This window comes from Bubalus kerabau, chromosome 9 (assembly GCF_029407905.1).
Source record: "Bubalus kerabau isolate K-KA32 ecotype Philippines breed swamp buffalo chromosome 9, PCC_UOA_SB_1v2, whole genome shotgun sequence".
NCBI lineage: Eukaryota > Metazoa > Chordata > Mammalia > Artiodactyla > Bovidae > Bubalus > Bubalus kerabau.
The window spans coordinates 95,576,906-95,599,486 of record NC_073632.1 but is presented as its reverse complement, the minus strand read 5'-3'; the positions used below and the strand labels follow the sequence as shown (position 1 = coordinate 95,599,486).

The following is a 22,581-nucleotide window of genomic DNA, read 5'->3' as shown; positions in this document are numbered from 1 at the left end:
CAATGTCTTGCTCCTACTCTGCTAAATATTGACATAAATGAAAAAGGGACCAGAAGGCCTCACACCTAGTGGCCACTCCATAATTATCTGTTGAGTGACTGCCTGAATGATTTATTCTGAGTCCCAGTTGGTCTTTGCTCTAGCAAGCTAACTCCAGTGTTATAAAGGCAAGCAGGGATGAAGATTTATGATGGCCCAGTTGCCCCCAGGACCATAAGTCTTTGCCAGCCTCTAGGCTGCTTGAAGCAATCCAGCTAGTATTCAGCAGGCATAACGACAGTATACTGTGATGATTCCCTGCGGAAAGTCCCGTTGTTACTCCTACTTAGAAAGGGAGGGTCTACGAGGATGACAGTTCTCAGGGTCTATGGCACGGGATGGGAGAATCCCGTTTCTCCACTCCCTGAGACAGGTTCTTCTGCCCAGACAGTGACCAGGCCAGAGGGTCTCAGTCTTCTCCCCTTGGTACTCAGTGCACATGAGGAGATGGGTGCAACCCATTCAGGCCAATCACTGCCCATGACCGGACACTGTGTTAGCATCTGGAGTCTCCCATTCTCTGGTTGCCTGCACTCTGTGGTCCTTGGCAGATTTCATCTCCCCATAGTCACTAGCATGTTAAAACCCACCAAAATGTATACCTGCTGTTTCCACCAGCAAACTTGGAGCTCTAGGAAGGCGGGACAGTGCTTCCCTTATTCTTGTAACTTCATCCCCTGCCCATACAGAGGATGGTATCCAATTCACATACACACACAGTGACCTTTTTATTGCCAGTGAATAAATTGAAGCCCTCTCCCAAATAAAATGCTCAGGCCTAAAACTTTACCATTAAACACATTTTCTAAATGATTCAAGTTAACGAGGAACCCATATAATTGCATGGGTACTTAATTTTCTCTTGAAATTGACCCAGAATTGGAGATAAGATAATCAGGCAGGTTATATAAGAGAGGCTATAAATAGTAACTGCTCTAGGTATGTAAGTAAAGCTAGTCCAAAGGGAAAGTGGGCATATATTCTTTTTATAACTCTTGCCTTTGTTGAATGATTCAACCCAGACAGAGAACCTCTTGGATCAATTGTTATATTTATGAACTGGCTCTATTTCACCTTTAAATTCCATGTCAATAATTAAATTCAATGAGCATCAGAGCTTAAACAAGAGGATTTTCCCTTGACTCACTGAGATGTTAAAGAACAGAAAATATTTACTGCCAAGGAGCTTAATTAAATGAAACAGGGTTTTCAATTATGGAACAAATTATATAAGAGCATCTTTTACATCTTGCAATTCGCCAAGGCAGATATTTTATCAGGTTAACAAATGCCAGAACTGTCTGAAATGTCTGGCAACTCTTGCTGTCTGAAATAAAGCAGAGTAGCCAGCCTCCTACTAAGTAAAGGGGTTAGTCATTTCAGAGTGAGGAGAGGCCAATGCAACTTAATCAAATGTAAAATATTTATTTTTTGCTGTGCTGGGTCTTCACTGCTGCAGGGGCTTTTCTCTAGTCATGTCAAGCAGGGCCTCCTCTCTAGTTGCAGTGCATGGTCTTCTCACTGTGGCGGTTTCTGTTGCAGAGCATGGGTTCCAGGGCAGGCGGGCTGCAGAAGCTGCGGTGCACAGGCTTAGTTGCTCTGCAGCATGCGGGATCTTCTCGGACCAGGGATCGAACTCACATCCCCTGTACTGCAAGGTGGATTCTTAACCACTGGACCATCAGGGAAGCCCCAAAATACTTTAAATGAAAAGTTTTTTTTTTTTCATCACTTCAAAGTAACATTCCAAAAACCATTCTAGGATAATAAAGTATTACTTGGTAGACAGTTGCAGGGTTCTGCCTTTAATTAATGGAAAAGGAATGATATGTAACTGACATACAAATTGTAGTGGGACATTATGTGGTTCTCGTCACTAAGTTGCACATACCACTTAAAGATCCGGTCGACCGTATCCTTTTGTACACATTCTTTAAAGGGAAAACAAACAGAGGTGTGCGATACAAAGGCAAATCTTGGCTCAGGCTGTGTCCAAATCCTCAGTAGGACTATGGATCAGTTGAATAACTGTTTCTTGGGATAAGAGAAGGGCAATCAAAATGGAAGAGGGATTTTGAGGGAAAAGAGATAAGGGAACCATGCCCACATCAGGCATTCAGTAAACGTCTGCCAGGGTGAAAGGCAGGGTAAGGAGGCTTAGGACAGTGGGTTCAGGGGCTCCATCACTGGAACAACAGTTCAAGGAAAAGAGGATTGAGTTATTATCAAGAAGAACTGTTCAAAACCAGAATGAGATGCGTTGGAAGATATTCGAGATCTGAATCAGCAGAGGCTGATGGAGGGTGCCATTCCTCCTCCAGATTATAGTCTCCTTGTGTTTATTAATGTTGATTCTTGCACCCTTTATCTGGCAATGTGACTGAAGCAGCTTTAGAAAGCTCCCCTGGGATGGGTGGGATGGATCGGGAGACTACTACATACAAAATAGACAGTGAACTCTACTCAGTGCTCTGTAGTGACCTAAATGTGAAGGAAATCCAAAAGAAGAGGGGATATATGTATACACATAGCTCGTTCACTTTGCTATACAGCAGAGACTAACATAGAAAGCAAATATTCCAATAAAAAAATAAATAAAGTATTTTGAAAAGAAAGCTCCCCTGATGACTCTGATAAGCATCAAGCTTGGGAAACACAGGCCTTGGTAACCTCTAAGCTCTTCTCTCCGTGAACCAAAGCCTGGCCCTACCTGTGATCCAGTGGCAGCCTACACAAATGATTTTTACTTTGCAGTAAAATAGGGGATTAAGAAAGGAGACATGCAGAAAATAGCAGTGAGCACTCAGAATATTTCAGAATCTCTCTCCTTCCCACTAAAAGGCTGACTAGGTTTATAACTGTGCCCATGGCATCCTGTGGGACACTCAAGTAACACTCAAGTACAACACGAACAATTCAGGCCAGGACTTAAGAGACATGTAAATTACTACACAGAGAGGCTGGCATCCAGATCAAGTCCACAGAATGGATGGGCAAAGTCAAAATGGACCAGTGTAAACTTAGTCAATCAGATCTCAAGCATTGAGTTTCTATGCTTTGGGTGGACCTGAGGCAAAGTATTCAGGACCTCTCCAAGGAGACACAACACCTCACAAACGGGAAGCTTAGAAACAGACAAAGTGATACCGCAAACCAAGTGACTCATTCTGTACACCGAGTCTGAAAGCTCCCACCTCTGTGCATGTGGGTGTCCACACCTAGAATGCTCCTCTGTCCCCATCTAAACCCCACTCCCAGCTTAAGATCACTGTAGTGCCTGAAACCACTTCCTTCTAGAACAGCTGGCAGGGTAAGGTCTCTTTTAAAGTCTCATATCAGGATGGCTAGAAGTGAAGAGGAACTAAAGAGCCTCTTAATGAGGGTGAAAGAAGAGAGTGAAAAAGCTGGCTTAAAACTCAGCATTCAAAAAGCAAAGATCATGGCATCCAGCCCCATCACTTCATAAATAGAAGAAGGAAAAGTGGAAACAGTGACAAATTTTCTTTTCTTGGGCTCTAAAATCACTTTGGAAGGTGACTGCAGCCATGAAGTTTTAAAAGATGTTCACTCCTCAGAAGGAAAGCTGTGACAAATCTAGACAGTGTATTAAAAAGCAGAGACACCACTTTGCTGGCAAAGGTCCATCTAGTCAAGGCTATGGTTTTTCCAGTAATCGTGTACGGATGTGAGAGTTGGACCATAAAGAACACTGAGTGTTGAAGAATTGATGCTTTCGAATTATGGTGCTGGAGAAGACTCTTGAGAGTCCTTTGATCTGCAAAGAGATCAAACCAGTCAATCCTAAAGGAAATCAACCCTGAATATTCTTTGGAAGGACTGATGCTGAATCTGAAGCCCCAATACTTAGGCCACCTCACGCGAAGAGCCAAGTCATTGAAAAAGACCCTGATGGTGGGAAAGGCTGAAGGGAAAAGGAGAAGGGGACAATGGAGGATAAGGCAGTAAGACACTTAGACAGCATCACCAACTCAATGGACATGAATTTGAGCAAACTCTGGGAGCTAGTGGAGGACAGAGGAGCCTGGAATGCTACAGGCCATGGGGCTGCAAAGACTTGGACATGACTTAGCAACTGAACAACAACAATCAGAATGGCACTTAAATAATGATTATAAAGTAGATGTGAGGCACATGTCTTTTCTGTCATGCTATCGGGAACACTCTGAGAGTATTATACACACATAATTTATTTTCGTGTCCCTCCCAATTCTAAGCACTGCTCTTTGCACATTGTAATAATAACCAAACATTTGGCAGATAAATTCATTCCACAGATATTTATTGAGCACCTACTATAGGCAAGGCCTTGTTCTAGGTACTGGGAAGAGAGCAGGAAACAAAATTTACAAAATCCTACCCTCCTGGGACATAAGTATGCAAAATAATGTTGAATGGATGCAAGTGCCATAAGGAAAATTAGAGCAGGCAAGAGAGGCAGGAAGGATTGAGGTATTGCAATTCCCCAAATGTTGAGGGTTCATTGTGAGTAAAGCTCTGAAGGCAGTGAGGGATTGAACCGTGAAGATGTCCAGGGGAAGAATGTTTCAGGCAGAGGAAGAGCAAGTTGCAAAACCCTAAAGAGGAAACACAAATGGCTTGAAAATGAGGACATCAGTGTGGGAGAGCAGAGTCAGTGCAGGGAAAAGAAGGGGAAGATCAGAGAGGTAAGGCGTAGGGGTCAGACCACAGATTTCATAGATCAGTATAAGGACATACCCATAATCTGAATTACAGTAATGAGATCACTCTAGTCCCTATGTTGAGGATGAAGTGGGAGGAGGCAAAGGAGGAAGAAAGGAGAGAAGTAGAACTAAAGTAATCCAGGCAAGAGAAGTGGGTGACATAGATCACAAGGGAGGAGGTCAGCTCTGGGATACTTGGAAGGCAGAGCCAATGGGGTCTGTTGACCGACGGAATACAGGATGCAAAGAGAGAATGGCTCCAAGGTTTCTGACTTGAGGAACCATTTGGATGGGCTGCCCTGTCTTAGCTGAGCAAGATGGGCTGGAAGGGCAGGTGGGGGTGGGGGCGATGGAGCTGCAGATGGAGCTTGGTTTTGGATATGCTGCGGCTGAACCACCTTCTAGGCATCTAAGTGTTGATGTAGAGGATGCTGTTGGATATGGAAGGATAAACTCTGATGGAGAGGTCCAGGCTAGAGACATAAATTTGGGATTCATAACTATATAGATGGTATTTTAAGCCATGAGACTAAATAAGAACCCCAAGAGATGGGATGTAGAAAGAGAAGAGGTCTGAGGGTTAATCCCCGAGGCCTTGAATGTGTAGAGATTAGAAAGATGTCAGAGGACCAGCAAAGGGAGTGGGAAGAGTACAGTGTCTGGAAAACCAGCGGAGGGGAACAAGTTTTAAGGAGAAGGGCTGATCAGCTGCATCAGACCCCGCAAGTGAGACTGGGCTACTGCACTGAGCGCCATGGATGTGACAGCTTCCTGACAAGAACGGCCTTGGTGCAGTGCTGGAGGCAGAAGCCCCAGCTGAACACAAGTAAAGCAGGCTCCTTTTCAGTGGACCTCACACATCACTTGGTGCACTGTTGACACTCCATTCAATATTTGCGCCCTCTCAAAGAGAATACTCTCAAACTCAACATCACCTGCACCTTCAAGCCATAACGGCATTTAGAACAGACAGTAGAGCCAAGCAGACCAGGGTCTGGGTTCTGGCGCTGCCATTTACAGGCTGTGCAACTTAACCTCTCTGCTCCTTAGTCTCCTCATCTGTAAAAAGGGAATAAGGATGAGAGAGTCTACCTCACTGGGCCATTTCAAGGATTCAATGGCATGTCCTTTGCTTAACACAGTGCCTGCTATATAGCAGGCACTTCTCCAATAAGAGCTTCTGTAAGTCTGAGGAAGTCAACTGTGGACACAGGCCAGAGAAAAGATTAGTCTCGATTCAAATTCTTTATCATATCTGAGTGATGCCTTTGTTTACAGAGTTCAGAACATTTTATTATGCAGCTTTACAGGGCGACTGGCCTCTGTCCAGAAGGCTGCTTAGCAAATACTGCATCTATAGCCTCTGAGAATCCCAGACTGTTATATCTAGTGATTAATAATAAAAAGGCAAAGTCCTGAATCACAGATCAGCTATGAATCAGTGACTTAGAGCCTATGTGTTTATTTTCTTCAAGAAATTTGGGTAAAGCACAAACCATCACAAAGCATAGTCCTAGTTCTGGTGGAATAGTGCAAAACTAAATAAGGTAGTCCTCTTTTTTTTTTTTTTTTTTCCTTTTCTTCAAAAGAATAATAGCTGATATTTACCAACACCTTTGTGCCAGGCACTGTGCCTATAACTTTTACAATCAAGAGTTTAAATACTTCTCATCTCAACCTAATTGTAGGTACTCATATGACAAGTGAGGAAATGAAGACTTCCAGGGGTTACATGATTTGTCCTGGGTCAGGCAGCTTGACCCAAAGGTGATTTGACCAAAAATACCTTTTACCCCTCGTAATCTGCAAGTGGGATGGGGACTCAAAGCCAGAGGTGAGAAGGCCTTGCTGGGCAGTCACCTACTTGGCCTTCACCTTCCTGGAGATGGTCGGTTTTGGAGGGCAGTGGGAGGTTACAATCCAGAACAGATCTGTGTGACTCTACAGATTCCAAAGATGAACAGGAAGGGGGTTAAATTCAGGATAGAATCAGCCAGGATTAAGATTCCAAACCATGGTTGTTGGTGTTAAGATGTCTACAACTTTTAAACTCTACCCAGAGGTAGAGGTATGCTTGATGACAAAGCATTCCTTATGTAAACATCTTGAGAGTCCCTTAGACTGCGAGGAGATGAAAACCAGTCAATCCTCAAGGAAATCAATCCTGAATATTCATTGGAAGGACTGATGCTGAAGCTGAAACTCCAATATGTTGGCCACCTGATGCAAAGAACTGCCTCATTGGAAAAGACTCTGATGCTGGGGAAGATTGAAGGCAGGAGGAGAAGGGGACGACTGAGGATGAGATGGTTGGATGGCATCACTGACTCGATGGACATGAGTTTGAGCAAGCTCCAGGAGATGGTGAAAACAGGGAAGCCTGGTGTGCTGCAGTCCATGGGGTCACAACGAGTCGGACACAACTGAGTGACTGAACAACAACAAATATGTAAACATCAGTTTTAAAGCTTCCAATGGGAGCAGCCCTAGAAAGTAAGGTGAGAAAACGTTCCCTCTGAAAAAAGAAAAAAAAAAGCTACAACAAATCAACACTCACATGATGAGCTTGGCCATCCCCAGAAATCCCTCCCAGGTAAAAGACAGCTTGATGGTGTAGGGTAAGGGAGTTAGAGAAGGCGAGGCTCAGGAAAAAAAAAAATGAGACCAGCACTTTACAGGAACAGATCACCTTTAATGAGGCAAGAAGGGGCAGCAGTCAGAGTAGTGGGCTGCTGCACTAAGTCAAGAAGAGAGTAGGTATATATAGAAAACATATATATGTGGAGATACATCATTTTGAGGGGGTCTGTTTTTCCTCATGATTATTTTTGATTAGTTAGCTTTCAACAAGTGGGGTAAGGAATTTCTGAGACCAGCTGGAAACTGGGATCCACTGGGAGCTGAACGTAATCAATCTTAATGTCCATTTCTTTCTTCGGGGGAGAAAGTTCTTTATTCTGTATAGAGTGGTGAGGAGGACCTGGAGGGGAGTTTTAACTCCAGGCTATTTCGAGCTGTGTAGCTTTCCTTCAGATGATACATTGCAGATGAGACTCAGGTATTTCCTCAGTCCTCCACAAGGCTACCGGAACTGCCAAATTCGATCAGGGACATGCAGGTATCTTCCTTATCCAATCAAGAGACCAGAGTCTCCCTCAAATCCAATAACAGTGACCATGAAAAATGGGACAAGGATGTCAATTAAGTCATCAAAGAACACTGTGTTCTGCTCTATTGCATTCTGACCTCCATCTGAGCTGGCACTGTGTCAACAGAAGGAAATACATTAAGAAGCACAGGGGTGGTGAATGGGGACACAAACACGTAACTGCATCATTCTTCGTCTTGCATTCTGGAGGGAGAGGGATGGCACTGACTCTCAAGGACTGATTTCAGTTACATCCACAAAAAATAACTCAAAGGAGGGAGAACTTAGAGAATGAACAGGGGTAAAGAAAACACCTGCTGTGAAGGTAGTTCCCTTTGTTCTGTTCAACACCAATCTCCTGATGTCCCTCCTCAGTTCCCAGGTGCCCCTGCCCTCCCGGAGAGCTGCCCTGAGCAAATGACCATTGTCACCTTCCTGCTACACACCAGCCATCCACGGGCGAGTCCTGTCAATCTCAGCTCCGGGGAGCATCGGTACCCACCCATTCTCTGCTACCCCACCTCCATCCCCTTGGTCCAGGCCACACATCCCCTCCAGCCCCCTAACTCTCTCCGGCCTTCAGCCCTGTGTACTCAGCCTGTTCTACCCACAGCAACCACACCAGTTTTCTCCAAATTCCAATCTACCTTCAAACAAGAAACAGAACTTACCATTTAAGAGTGCATTGGATAAATATTTGTCTGACCATCTAATTAAACCCTTAACCAAAAGAATACAGATTCAAGTAGATTATCCCACCATAAAACCAGAAGTAGATTAATCTGTTCTAAATTAGAAACGCTTAATGCTTTAAGAACAAACAAAGTTAAATTTTCACAAGACAACAAATGGTAGCCATCACCTAATAAGATAAATAAATCTTGATAATAAACAGATCTCTCTCCACTGTAATTGAATCTGAGAATATAATATTCTCCCTTGGTCTTTTAACATAGTTGAATTTTCTGTGTGAGTGAAAAATACTGGAAAAGATGAGATTTAAATGTGGTTATTTGGTGTAAAGGGCTTCCCAGGTGGCGCTAGCGGTAAAGAACGCACTTGCCAATGCAGGAGACACAAGAGACACGTGTTCGATCCCTGGGTCAGGAAGATCCCCTGAAGAAGAAAATGGCAACCTATTCCAGTATACTTGCTTGGGAAATCCCATGGACAGAGAAGCCTGGCATGCTACAGTCCATAGGGCCTCAAAGCATCAGACACTACTGAAGCGACTTCACACACACACACACACACACACACACATACACACACACACTTGGTGTAAAATAAAACTTTAGGTTTAAGACAGCAATATTGTGAAGAGTCATTAGTTGTGGAAATATAAATCATACCAAGAAGTAAAGCATGTGAAACAAAAAATCATGAATAAATCCAGAACAACTTTTAAAAGTATCCAACCTGACCATTTCACTCCCTTGCTTCAATGTCTGACTAAACTCAAAATTCTGACTCCTTGACTTGCCTACAATGCTCTCCTGGTCTGACTCCACCAGCTTCATTTTATGCCTGAAGCGGCCGTGCAGGCCTGTGAGCACTTTCTGAAGTGCCAGTCCCCCTTTCACCGCAGGCCAGCTGGCTTCACAGCCTCCCAATCAGCGCCTGGGAGAGGCCTGATCTGCCCACTGCCTCTGGGGCCCAACCCCACCTTGATTCATCAGCCCAGGGCTTCCCTCTGCTGCTTCTCTCAAACCATGAATCACATAACCATAGAATACTATGAGATTATTAATGCAGGCTTACTTGATGTGGCGTTTATCCATACAATGACAAGCCCACCTAGTTGTCATGATGAAAGGCCATATAAACAATCCCTGGCAAAAGCCTGATGAAATAGCTGAATTAATTCAGTTCGTCATTCAGTCGCATGGACTCTTTTGTGACCCCGTAAGGGGCTTTTCCTGTAAAACAGTCCCCTTGAAGCTTGGTTCTAGATTACACAGGACACATGCTCTTCATACTGCAGAGTGATTTCCTTCAACAAGGATGGGAAGGCTGTCCTGAGAGCCCTGGAAGACCCTCACAAAGGAAAACCCCATGTGTGAAGCTTCCTGGGATTAATTTTTCTTCTTGACTACATTAAATAATGATTTAATATGAGGGTAGAGATGTAGCAGGAGCAATCCCTTTGAGGAGTGACAGTAACACTCCATGTATTAGCAAAATCTCTCTGGTTGCAAATATTCTGGTAGCTCCTTCCTGGTATAGGGCGGGTCTGCACTTTGCTGCTCCCTCTGAAGTTAGGGCCAATAAACTGGGTGGGGAAGTGCTGTGCACCCTGTCTGCTAGAAGCTCTAAGAGCCATGGATGACTCACATGCCACTGGATCTGCTTTGTTAATTGTGTCCAAGGGGGAGCCCCATCGGCCTGGGCCCAAGTGACAATGAGGAGCAGAACCCCCACATCAGCCAAACTGGATACACCGCACGAGTGAGAGCTATGATTTTTTGTTTCAGACCACTGAAATTTGGGGTCACATCTGATTGCTTCCTGGGTGGCACTCATGATAAAAAGCTCAGCCTGCCAATGCAGGAGACATAAGAAACATGGATTCCATCCCTGAGCCAGAAGATTCCCCTGGAGGAGGGCATGGCAAACCACTCCAGTATTCTTGCCTGGAGAACTTCATGGACAGAGGAGCCAGGCGGGCTACAGTCCATGGGTTCTCAAAGAGTCAGACATGACTGAACACAGCAGCACAAGCAAGCTGATTGCAACATAACCTAACCTATCATGACAGATAACACTGATTTGTCACTGATTGTTGGAATTTAAATCATCATCAGTTTCCTATTACAGACTAGGAGTCTGCAGAACTGTTATACAGTAGCAGCCTTCAGACTGGGAAGCCCTGAGTCCCACACCCAGCAGGGGACTAGGCAGGGAACCTCAGCTTCCTTCAATCAACAATTACTTGCTGATACACATTGTCAGACCCTGGGCTAAATGCGAGGGGTACCATTGACTATCGCTGGAAAACTGTTCTGGTGGCTGTGAGGAGGGTCCCTGTGGCAAGTTGGACAAAGTTGGGAAAACAGTGAGGTAGTTGGCAGGGCCAAGAGCAAAGGACAAGAAGCCTGGGGCCTCAGTCAGAGCAGCTCAGCATGTGTCCATGACGATGAGAGTAACCGTGGGTGATCAGAGCTGACTATGGCCAGGCACTTTCTAAGTACTTCACACCATTAACTCCTCTCAACCTCGCAGCCAGCCTATCAGAGAGGCAGAAACCGCAGCTGTCACTTCACGGATAAGGAAAGGGATGAGGAAAGAGGTTCAACAACTCACCCCAGGCGATCCAGTGAGGCTGAGAGGTAGGGATGTGGGAATGCAGACATGAGAAATTAACTATCTTAATAATAATCTGAAATTAAAAGGGGAAGAGATCTGTAACAGAATGTGACAGCTAAGATCCAACCACAGACGGTATGGTTAGCCAAGAGAAGGCCCTGGCTGCTCACCCAGGAATCAAGGGAAAGAAGGGAGAATTAGTCATCCTCTCCCCCAAAGGATGAGTCACAACCAAAACCTCTCTTGATTGTATCTCAGCCACGTCATGTGGGCCAGATGAGGTCTGCTCAAAGACATAGTTCATTCATTCACTGACTCATTCACAAATCTTTTGGGGCGCCTGCCATGTGCAAGGAACTGTTGGACATTTAAATACACAATCATGAGTGACCCACATAGTGGCTGCACTCCAAAAGCCTTTCCTCCAATGAAGAAGACAAACTGGGAGTGAGGACTCCCCTGGGCAAAACAGAGGTCACTTACCCAGATCTTTGGCAAAGAGAAGCTCTAAACGTGCCAAAAAGTAACATCCCCCAAATTGCAAGCGATGGCAGATCACACACATGGCCGTAAAGGGAATGCAGTGGGGATGGGGACAAAGAGTCAGGCATCCACGTTTCCCTGGAGGAGGTTGGATCTGCCCAGCCAGGAGAAGGCAGCTTGCCCGCTAACAGGAGGAGGTGTCAATGAGTGTGAGAGTCCCTCTGTGCTCCACACGAGAGTGACCGCAGCTCAAAGACGTGACGGGCCGAGTGCAAAGCCCCTCCTGCAAGAAAGAACATCACATTCTACCTGGGAAAGATGTTCACCAAGTGCAGCATTTACTGTACTCAGACACGAGACGACACCTGCAGATTAGCTCACGGAGAGCCCAGACACTAACTTCTGATTCGTCTATGACAAAGAAGACAATGATCTTTAATCTGCCCGATTTAGTGGCGCATCAAGTTTTGACAACCAATCCTTCTTCAAAAGCTGGATGAATCACTGACCTGACACTCAAAGTGACTACTCAGAACTTGAGAAACCTGTGAACGGTCAAAAGGAGAGCCTCACACCAGAGCACGTCTCTTCTGCTTTTCTCAGATGTTCTAAGTAAACACTTAGTAATGTCTGCAATCAGTGTGAGATTTTACATAAATCACTGAAACTTGTCTACCTTTTACTCACTCATCTCAAGAAATTTCCCAGTTTAGTGACACAGGTAGAAACTAACACTCAGATGCTCGTCATAGGTTTGTAAGAACTCTCCATGTCCTATGACATTTGGAAGGATTTTTCTGAACACTGAACTTCCCTGAAGTCCTAAGACAAAATACATTTTATTTTTCATTCTATTTCCATTCTGTGGAGAAAGACAGAATTTATAAACCCATTTTCACCAACTTGTTTTCCTTTTTCTAATTCTAGAGCTAGCTGTACTATAGAAAATTCAAGTGAAATTTATGACTACCATTAGCTAGAGTTGCTTGCTAATAATCCAAGATAACTCACTTTTAAAAAATGACTCCCACTGAAATGTGAAAAGTCTCAACTATACAGCAGTTATGAAAAGGATAATCCACAGACCAGCAGAATATTTGCACCTTAAATGGTCATTTATGAGTTTCTACAGAGATAGCGTGCTTACTTGGTGACAGGTACTGTGCAGTGTACCTTACATATATGTGTCATTCATTTAATCCTCACACTGATCCTATAAAGCAGATATACACCTTCATTATCCTCACTTTATAGTTAAGCAAACAAAGAGGCTGAGTAACTGGCCCCAAGGCACACAGCTTGAAAATGACAGAGCCAGATTCAAACCCAGGAGGTCTGAATGTTGAGCATGTGCCCTTGGCCATACCAAACTAAAAGTGCTCTGTTACTGACCCTAACCAATTTGATAAAAATGGCTCAGTTTAGTCAAATGACAAAACTAAGTTTTATTTTTTCTTTAATAGTGTTTATACCCAAGCTAGTTAGCTGCATGGTCCGTGTCAAGCCCAGCATTTCTCAAAAATGGACTCTTATTCTACCTCTTGCATCCAACTTACCAGTGCTTCTAGCAGCTGCTACAGAAGAAAAAGAAGAAAGGGGTAAACATACTGCAAACTATTTACTGCACAAGGTAATTTTATTTCGTGTCTCAAATTAGAGGAGCAATGAAAAAGAAAATCTGTCAGAGCCCCAACTCAAAAATAAATCATCACATTAAAGAAAGATCTTAACAAAGGTACCCACAAAGGGTGCGTGTTTGTCAGGTAGATGGCTCACACAGACTCAGAGCAACCTCTCTCTCCAGAGAGCTCCAGTTAAGGCGAAGGACAAAGCATCTTATTATGTTTAGAAAGAAGAGGGCTAGGCTCCTATGTGACATTTTTTCCTAATTAAGGCATAACCCAGGAAACCATTATGTGCAAGAAACCTTTTTTTTTTTTTTTAATTTGAGAAGTGCCACATCTGGGGAAACAGGAAACCGCAAAAGTGACGAGCCAGGGTAACAGAGAAGAACATGAATAACTAACAGTTACACATTCAAGTCAAGATTGTTTAAAGGTTCAACCATACTATTAATATTTCTCCTCTAAGGACAGTCTACATCCTACAGAAGAAAGGAAGGGAAAATGCCCACCAGTGCCTCCCCTCACTGAAAAGTACCCTCGAATGTTCGGGAGAGGAGCCGATTCCCCACCAGGCTGAGCGATCCTTATCAAAACAATCTCAAAGGCCAGCCTCACCGGAAGCAGTCGGCCACTCATTGATTAACAGAGGCAAGCAGAGAGAAGAAAAACTGCGCTTCTGAGGACAGGCCTCATCGATTTCACTTTTAAAAAGATACATTATCACTTACTACTAAATTTAAATCTGACCATGAGTTCCTAAGGGAGAAGATATAGTTGGTCGACCTTCCTCTCCCCCAAATAAACCTAAACTTTGACAGTCCATCCTTACTTTGGAGGCACTGTGATAAAAATGTGAACATTAATTTTTCTAGTGATGATGCAGATTGGCAGAGTCATTTGTTATTTCAAGCAGAGCCCCTCTGAGACCAGATGATACAGTTCAGTATCAGCACTCAGCCCTTCAAACAGCACACAGGCTTCCTTCAAGTTCAATCAAGCCTGTGATTTTTACACTCACCCACCCCTCCCACCAGTCACACTGTTCAGGGACAGTCCCAAATCTCTGCAAAATCACCCAATGGCACTCTGATCGCCACGTCACACGTGCTTTAGGAGCTCATACTGACGCTTCCTCCTGCATCTCCCACTGAAGTGACCCCAAGGAGGTCCTCCAAACACGCAGTCAAAGCATCACTTCCCAAAATGGTTTGTATGGCTGTGGCAAGGTTTACATTAGAGAAAACCAACGGTGAAATGAGGAGCTCTTGAGATTTTCCTGAATGTGTGGATTCCTTTCTGCAATTCTGGATGAAATATTAAACCACCACGCCTGAGAGTCCCAAGTACTTACATGTCATTAAAGCACTTTCCCCAAATGCTATTACGCATTGCTCTAGTGACAGGTCTTTCATGTAAGTGGGAACTAATTTCCCCATTTCATGATGAAGAAACTGAGGCTCAGAGAAAGAGGTTATTTGCTCGCAGTCACACAACCAGAACCTTGTATTAGTTTTATGCTGCTGCTGCTGCTAAGTCGCTTCAGTCGTGTCCGACTCTGTGCGACCCCATAGACAGCAGCCCACCAGGCTCCCTCATCCATGGACTGCAGCCTACCAAGCTTCTCCGTCCATGGGATTTTCCAGGCAAGAGTACTGGAGTGGGGTGCCATTGCCTCCTCCAAGTTTATGCTATTCAACCTCAAATATAATAATAGCTGACATTTACTGAGAGCTTAGCATCTACTAGATGCCATGAGTGCTCAGTTGCTAAGTCAGATCTGACTCTGTGCAACCCTATGGACTGTAGTCTGCCAAGCTCCTCTGTCCATGGGGTTTTCCAGGCTAGAATAGTGGAGTGGGTTGCCATTTTCTCCTCCAGGGAATCTTCCCAACCCAGGGGTTGAACCTGTGTCTCTTGCATCTCCTGCATTGGCAGGTAGATTTCTTTACCACTGAGCCACCTGGGCACTTTATTGCCTAAATCATCTTAATTCATTCTCACAACATCCTTTTCACGACTCCCAATTTTACAGATGAGGAAACCAAGGAGCAGGGAGGCTAATTTTCCCAAGACTGTACAGTCACTATGTGGCCCAGCTGGGACTCAAACTTTCCTCTTCCTCACTCACTATGCATGATTTTACCCTTCAGTTTCACCACAAACACACTAAAAATAATCAGACGATGTTTCTTCACCCAAATATAAAATCATCACCATGAATAATGGCAATTATTTTAATAGCTCATGAACCAACAACTGAGTTTTAACACAAGATGCGTATTTGAGTATTCAGATTCTAATTAAGGGCAAATCTACTGGGTTAGTTTCCATTTAAGAAGACAGGCCAGTGCTTAGGCCTCTTTACTGGGCTCTTCAGCCCCCTGGGGGCCATTTCCCTCACTGAGGATGAAGGCCCCAAGGCTGGAAGTCTCTTCCCTCCCTGGGCCCCTCCCCAGGCCTCCCTACTCTGAAGACAGCAGACACCACAGGCCTCGCTTCCTCCTCAGAGGAAGTGGGCTGGGAGAGGAACTTGGGAAGTAGAACAGGGCTTTGAAGGGAACTTGTCCACTCAGTGATGGAGACAGTCTCAGAAGTCAATAAGCAGAGTTGGTGGGCTTTCCCTGGAGAATGTGCTGTTCCTGTAGCACCCAACGGGTACACAGATCTGCTCTTCAATTCTTCTCTGTGGATGGAGAGACAAGTCAGCTGTGAGAGCTGAAAACTTGCATATCAGGGATCCCAGAAGCCTCCGGATCTCCTCAGGCTGGGTCAGAGTCAATGGGCGCTTCATCTCAGATTATCGCTTCCACGCATAGTAACACAACAACCAAAAGCATAAAGATCCTCTTCAGTGTTCCTGACCCAGGATTTTGTAGCATCATGACTGTTCTGACAGCCAGGTGTAACTTCGATTCCAAAAAATGAAAGCAGAAACCAAGCCACCATGGTAATGAGTCTATGACTAGGCTTTCCTTAGACATGCAGCCATCTCTTGGGCACTCTTCCAGCAGGTCTATCCATCTGTCATGCTTACCGTGCTAACACTGAAGAACTGAACTTCAAGGGATGGTCGGGCACAAAAGGAGAACGACAAATCTCCAGCTGCTGCACCCACTTTCAGAGCCCGAGTCTCCTGAGATTTCTCCAGCCGGCCTTGCCCCTCTCTGTCAGCGCCCTTAAGGGCTTCACTGTCCTCATGGCCCCCAACACATTCCTCTGCCCACACTTGGGTTTTCCTCCAGTCTTCCACATGGGCCGCATTATCAGACAGACCAGACCCTTCATCCCGACCTCCCATCGCTGTTCCTAGGTGTGCCAAAGACAGGTCCCCATGAGCCTTCCCAGGGGGATGCAAGAGCCTCCTCAGAGTACCTATGTTCAAAGGGCACTAGAGGGCCCAAAACGTCTACAACAAACCCAGCAAGTCATCTGTCAGGAACGAGGGTGAAGTTTACAGGCTGGGAACACAGGTACCAGGATTTCTGGTGAAAGGAAGGCAGCAAACAGGACGTGGAGTCAGGAACTTGGGAAACCAGAAGGTAGAGGGACAGGGCAAATGACACGCGGGGTGTGGCCCGATCACTGGCCTGGGGTGGCACCTACCTTAAATAATTCCCGTAGTGGGTGGCGGCGTGGAGCCCCAAGTACCAGGGCACACACAGGAAACCCTGCTGGAAGATGGTGTCACAACCCACAGCCTTGTGGGGAAAGTGTGTTCATGACCGAGATAAAACCTTAAACCAATGAGCAACTGAACAAAGTTCGTCCCACAGCCGAGGCCAGGAGCAAAGAGGAAGAACACAGACAGTCAAAAGAAGCCCACCTTCCTCACCCGAGACAGGGCCTTGATGATGAGGTCCATCCCATCTACCTGCTGGGAGGGTCACTGGGCCACCCTGGCTGCTGGTGTTTGGATGTAGGTCCAATTGGTCCGATTACAGTAACTGCCTCACCCGCCCTCTGCTTTCATCTATAGGAGAAGAAGATACGCCAGCAGGATGGAAAGAAGAGGGCATCGGGGGGGCTACCCCATCCCTACAGTGGAATCACTGCATCTCCTGATAGCCCCTCGGACACATCTCACATGACCCGGTTTCCCTTCTTTGCTGTCAGCAGACAGGGTCCAGGCCTCGGTCACACTGGCAAGGATTTTTACCTCTTATCTACCAAGATAGTTCCCTTCCCAATATAGACTTGACCTGAAAGCACCACTAAGACCCACACACAGACCCAAACTATCACTTCGGTTTCCTTCTCTTCTCCCCAGATCCCTTTGCAGAAACAACAGGTACAGAGCGGTGCATCTTAGTCTCTCTGGAACTGTCCAGATGCTTCTCCTGAAAGCACTCCCCCTCAGCCAGTCCACAGTGCAAGGACACGGCCTGAGTTCTCTCTGCTGACTGTCAAGACGGGGCTTAACTGTGTTCAGAGGGCACCAGAGGGCCCAAAACAGCTGCAAGAAAACCCAGAAAGTCATCTGTCAGGAACTAGGGTCACGTTTGCAGGCTGGGAACACAGATATTAGAATTCCTGGAAAAAAGGAAGGCAGCAAACAGGACGTGGAGTCAGGAACTTGGGAAGCCAGACAGTAGAGAGACGGGGCAGCTGACACACGGTGCGGCTGGGTCACTTGCCTGGGGTGGCACTCGCCGTAAATAATTCCTGCAGCTCTTTCATCCCACTTCCTTGTGGGGCCTCATCAATCAGCATAAAACCCACTGCCTCACCCCCAGGGTACCCCACACAGCGAACAGGATTCTCACGATTCAGACTCTCCTCCAAGTCCTCTGCTGAACCCAGACACCTGCACAGTGGCAGGGACCTGCCTGACACGCGCCTCACCACCAAGAACAGCTTGAAAGAAAAATCTCACTTCTCTGACCCAAAAAGCTTTTGTTTAAATGTGGACTAGTTGAAGATGATCATAAGAGCTCTACTGGCTCCCACAGCACCAACCCACTAATGCTCTGAAATAGCCATAGAAAGCAGAGCGCAAATTAGACAAGGAACAACTCCTTCACAAGAGCTAAGGAAGTTCTCGCATTTATGGAGCCTGAACTTGGTACTTTAAGTGTCTGCACCGACAGAAACAGGATGCTACTTTTCTGTCATCCCTTTGGCACTAAGACTGATAATCAAGGGGAAAGTTCGGTTTAAACCAAAAGATACTGTCTTGAAACAGGAAACAAGACAAGAGGTACTTGCTCCAAGGGAGTCAGATACAAACTGTACCATAATTATCCTTCTTTATCCTTGATTTTTTTTGGGGGGAGGGGGGAGCGCCACCCCAAGTGGCACATGAGATCTTAGTTCTTTGACCAGGGATCAAACCTGGGGCTCCTGCAATAGCAGAAGCACAGAGTCCTAACTACAAGGCTTCTAGGGAATTTCCCAAGTTTGATTTTTAGGAACCATTCCTGGTTTTGTAACTCAAGGAGGCCATGGGTGCCCTTTGGGACTTCCCAAGGTGGCTCAGATGGTAAAGAATCTGCCTGCAATGCAGGAGACCCCGGTTTGATCCCTGGGTCAGGAAGATACCCTGGAGAAGGAAATGGTAACCTACTCCTATATTCTTATCTGGAGAATTCCAGGGACAGAGGAGCCTGGCAGGTTACAGACCTTGGGGTCACAAGGAGTCAGACATGACTGAAGCGACTTAGCATGGGTGCCCCTTAGAGATGAAGACAGCCTCCAGGGTGGCTTATCCAGACCGGTCAGCAGGTGACTGTCAGCGTCATACCCCAGCCCCACATTCCACCACCTAGCGGTGTCCAGCAAGGACCCTCTTATTCATCCCAATCACAAGAACTCTTCTCCCTGCCACCCTCAAACCAGGTAACCCAATCAAAGGATAAACCCACAGGAAATGGTGGGACCCCCACAGGCCATGACAGGCTAGAGCTCCACATATTTCCAGAGGGGTTTTAAATTCTTTCTTAGAGTAACTAGTGACTTACGTGCGGATGGTTTAGAAATCCTGTTATCAAAGGGAGAACTTCAGAAAGTTCAGGACCCACTGGAGTAAACCAAATGGTGATTAAAATACCACAAGTATTTTTCTTTTTTTTGAACCTGTGGTACAAACGGCTCTTCCCAAACACACCAATGGTAAGGCATCTGAGTTTTACTTTAACCGTTTCTGCTGAAATAAACAATCAGCCTGAAACCTCGTAGAGTCAAAAGCTGTGTGTTATGGTTACCCAGTAACGCAGGGTTTGGATGCTGTAAAATGATTAAGCGTTAGGACAAACAGACTGCACCAAGTGAGAGTTCTGGTAACTGCCTGCATTCCTGTCAGGGAACCAACCCGCCACCCAGAAATGTCAGAGTGACTTCCTTGCAGTGAGAAATGCCCACAAATGCCAAGCTAGGGAGCTCACCTTTATTTGTGCTTTTTATGGTTGAAGTAATGTTTTACACGGAAATTACTGTGCAGTCATGAAGAGAGAGGAGTTAAATATTTATAAAGACCCACAATATAAACAAACTCACTTTCTCCAAAATATGCTCAACATATCAAGTTTCTGTATCCTTAGTACAAGATCACTCCGATCTCACGAAAAGAGGAGGTGGGTTCTGTGACGCCTGCTGGCAAGGACCCCAGTGAATCAGATCCAAGAGATCCACAGGAGACAATCCTTCCCACCCCACCAGCTGTTCTGCAGCCCTAGGTAAGTTACTGAATCTCTCTGTGCCTGGTTTCCACCTTTTTAAAAATGGGACCAGTGATAGTATCCAGGGGCTTCCCAAGTGGTACTAGTGGTAAAAACCTGCCTGCCAATGCAGGAGGCATAAGAGACACAAGTGCCATCCCTGGGCTGGGAAGGTCCCATGTAGGAGGGCATGGCAACCCACTCCAGTATTCTTGTTTGGAGAATCCCTAGGACAAAGGAGCCTGGTGGGCTACAATCCATGAGGTCGCAGAGTCGGACACGACCGAAGTGACTTAGCATGCTCTCCCACCTCATAGGTTTGTTAAGAGGATAAAGAGTTAATATGAAGAAGGCTCAATGTTGTTTGGGTTTTATGATTTGCTCAATAGGGATTAAATGCCATAGTAGCACCATTAGCAACATTCAAACCATTCATGGTATGTTTCAAGTAGCATGAGACCAAAAAGACAAATCCTTCATTATTTATCATCATGTGACATTCCAGGAAATCACACTTACTTATTAAAACACATCTATTCCACAGAGAACATTTGCTGGACTTTTTGGAGGACACAGTATCTTATGAACCAAAGTTCCTACCCTCTAGGAGCTTAGAGACAAATTAGGAAGATAAGATACATATATATAAGAAACCACACCACAGACAGCAGATGGGAAGTGCCAGCTGAGCAATACTATCACATTTATTTTTGACTGGCTTATAAATACTAAGATGTGTTGGGTAGAGTGTGTGTGTGTGTGTTACTCGCTCAGTTGTGTCTGACTCTTTGCGACCCCATGAACTGAAGCACACCAGGTCCCCTGTCCTTTACTATCTTCCAGAATTTGCTCAAACTCATGTCCATTGAGTTGGTGATGCCATCCAACCACCTCATCCTCTATGGGCTTCCCTGGTGGCTCCTCCTGGTGGAAGAGAAGTCAAAAACAAATTCCACTAAATACAGTGAAATATTCTAGATCAGGTCTTGGAAGAGAAAAAGAACCTAATCTAGGGGGAAAACAACAACAAGAACAAGGAAATCTGAATAAAGACTGTAGTTTAGCTAACAGTATTAATATTACACTGAGGTTGATTTCTTAGTTTGGCTATATGTACTAGATTACAAGATATTAGCATCAGAGGAAGCTGATTGAATGCGGATATGAGAAAAATTAATGCTATCTTTGCAGTTCTGTCCATCCAAATTGTGTTGGGGGGTAGGGTAAGGTGATGGGGAGAGATAGAGTGTGGAAGGGAAGAGGAAGCAGAAAGAGGAGACGGGAGGAGGAAGACAAGGGGAGAGGAAGAGGGCAGAGAAAGGGTGGGAAGAAGGCAAGAAGGGGGCTAAGGAAGAGGGGAGGATGGAGGGGGAGAGACCAGAAGACAGAGGGAGAAAGAGGAGTATTTTATCTATTTACTCTCCTGAGGAGAACAGTGGCTCTACATGTGTAAGCAAATTATTTCAGATAACCAATACTGACACTCTTTTTCTAAAATTTGCTCTAAATGCACCTGCCTTCTGAGGCAGAGGCTATGGATGGCATTGAACATTTTCTTGATAACTCAGGTCAGACGTCCCATGCATTGTGCGGCCACCCTCCAGGCCACCGACACGCACACAGTCCTTTGTCTTCTGGGAAGATAGCAACAATCTCCTGAGCTTTTTATAGCTTCCCTGTCAACCCCCTACTGTCAGGCTGTCAGCTGTCACTTCGAGACATTCTCCCAGTACTTACATCTAGCAGCCTACTTTGTGGCTTCTAAATCAGAATGAACTAAGAAATCAAGCTTGTTAGAACCGTGGCTAAAGGAAGAGGAAACAAGCTCCTCCAAAGAAGAAAGAACAGACTCTCCAGGGCAGCTTCTTCGCTTCCCAAATCTACTCCTTCTGCTTTCTTCTGGTCCGTCTCTGTATTCCAAATGAGTGACCTCCAGAGAGGTAAGGTTTCACTCAGTAGGTAAAAACATTCAATGGAGACAAACTAAAAAAAGAAAATAAAAAGCCAGCGGTCACTACATAACAGAGGGAATCAAAGCCCTGTATGTAAGTGATAGTCGAGAGCATGGACACCCAGTTCTCTGGCCAGTTTCTGTCTCTTTCCTGAAGCAGAGGACAGAGCCAGCCCTGGCCCAGCCCCAGGGCTGCCTGTCCCAGTGTCCACAAAGGGCTCTGAGCAGCTGGAACTGGAAACCACCAGAAACAGGAGCAGTGGCCAAGAAAACACTGGCAGAGGCGGCCCCACCTTCCAGCAGCTATTGCGGGGCGGGGTGGGGTGGGGGGAGTGAACTGGCTCCAGCTTCCAGCATCTGCTGAACACACCCCACCTCGTTCACATCCCTGGAGGAGGGAGGCAAGGGGCAGAGAGGCCCTGGGACATGAACTGCGGCCCCAGCATAATGGAGCAAGATGGCGGCCACGGAGAAGCCATCAGCTGACAGGTCGCCAGTGGACAGGGAGCAGCACTAGCATGAGACCCACCTGCTGTGCAACACCAACTCCCCTCCTAGGCACACTGCCAACCTCCTGAAAAGGCACGTCTCTACTCCTCTGAATGTGGTCTTTGCACTGGCACTGAATTCTGAAAATAAGAAATATATTTCACCGCTCACTAAATTGACTGGA

At 45.7% G+C, this 22,581-nt stretch overlaps 2 protein-coding genes and 1 long non-coding RNA gene across 3 annotated transcripts in view; 1 reads left to right on the top strand and 2 right to left on the bottom strand.

Annotated features, from left to right (window-relative positions):
* Positions 1 to 22,581, top strand: part of LOC129620148 (UL16-binding protein 3-like) — a 280,018-nt gene that overhangs the window by 161,264 nt on the left and 96,173 nt on the right.
* Positions 1 to 22,581, bottom strand: part of PPP1R14C (protein phosphatase 1 regulatory inhibitor subunit 14C) — an 88,181-nt gene that overhangs the window by 42,473 nt on the left and 23,127 nt on the right. The gene's annotated exons all lie outside the window — the stretch shown is intronic.
* LOC129620150 (uncharacterized) lies at positions 6,381 to 22,504 on the bottom strand. Its single transcript, XR_008698403.1, has 3 exons — positions 22,438 to 22,504; positions 21,695 to 21,940; positions 6,381 to 8,005 (listed from the first exon to the last, which is right to left on the bottom strand). It is a non-coding gene; the product is annotated as an uncharacterized LOC129620150 (long non-coding RNA).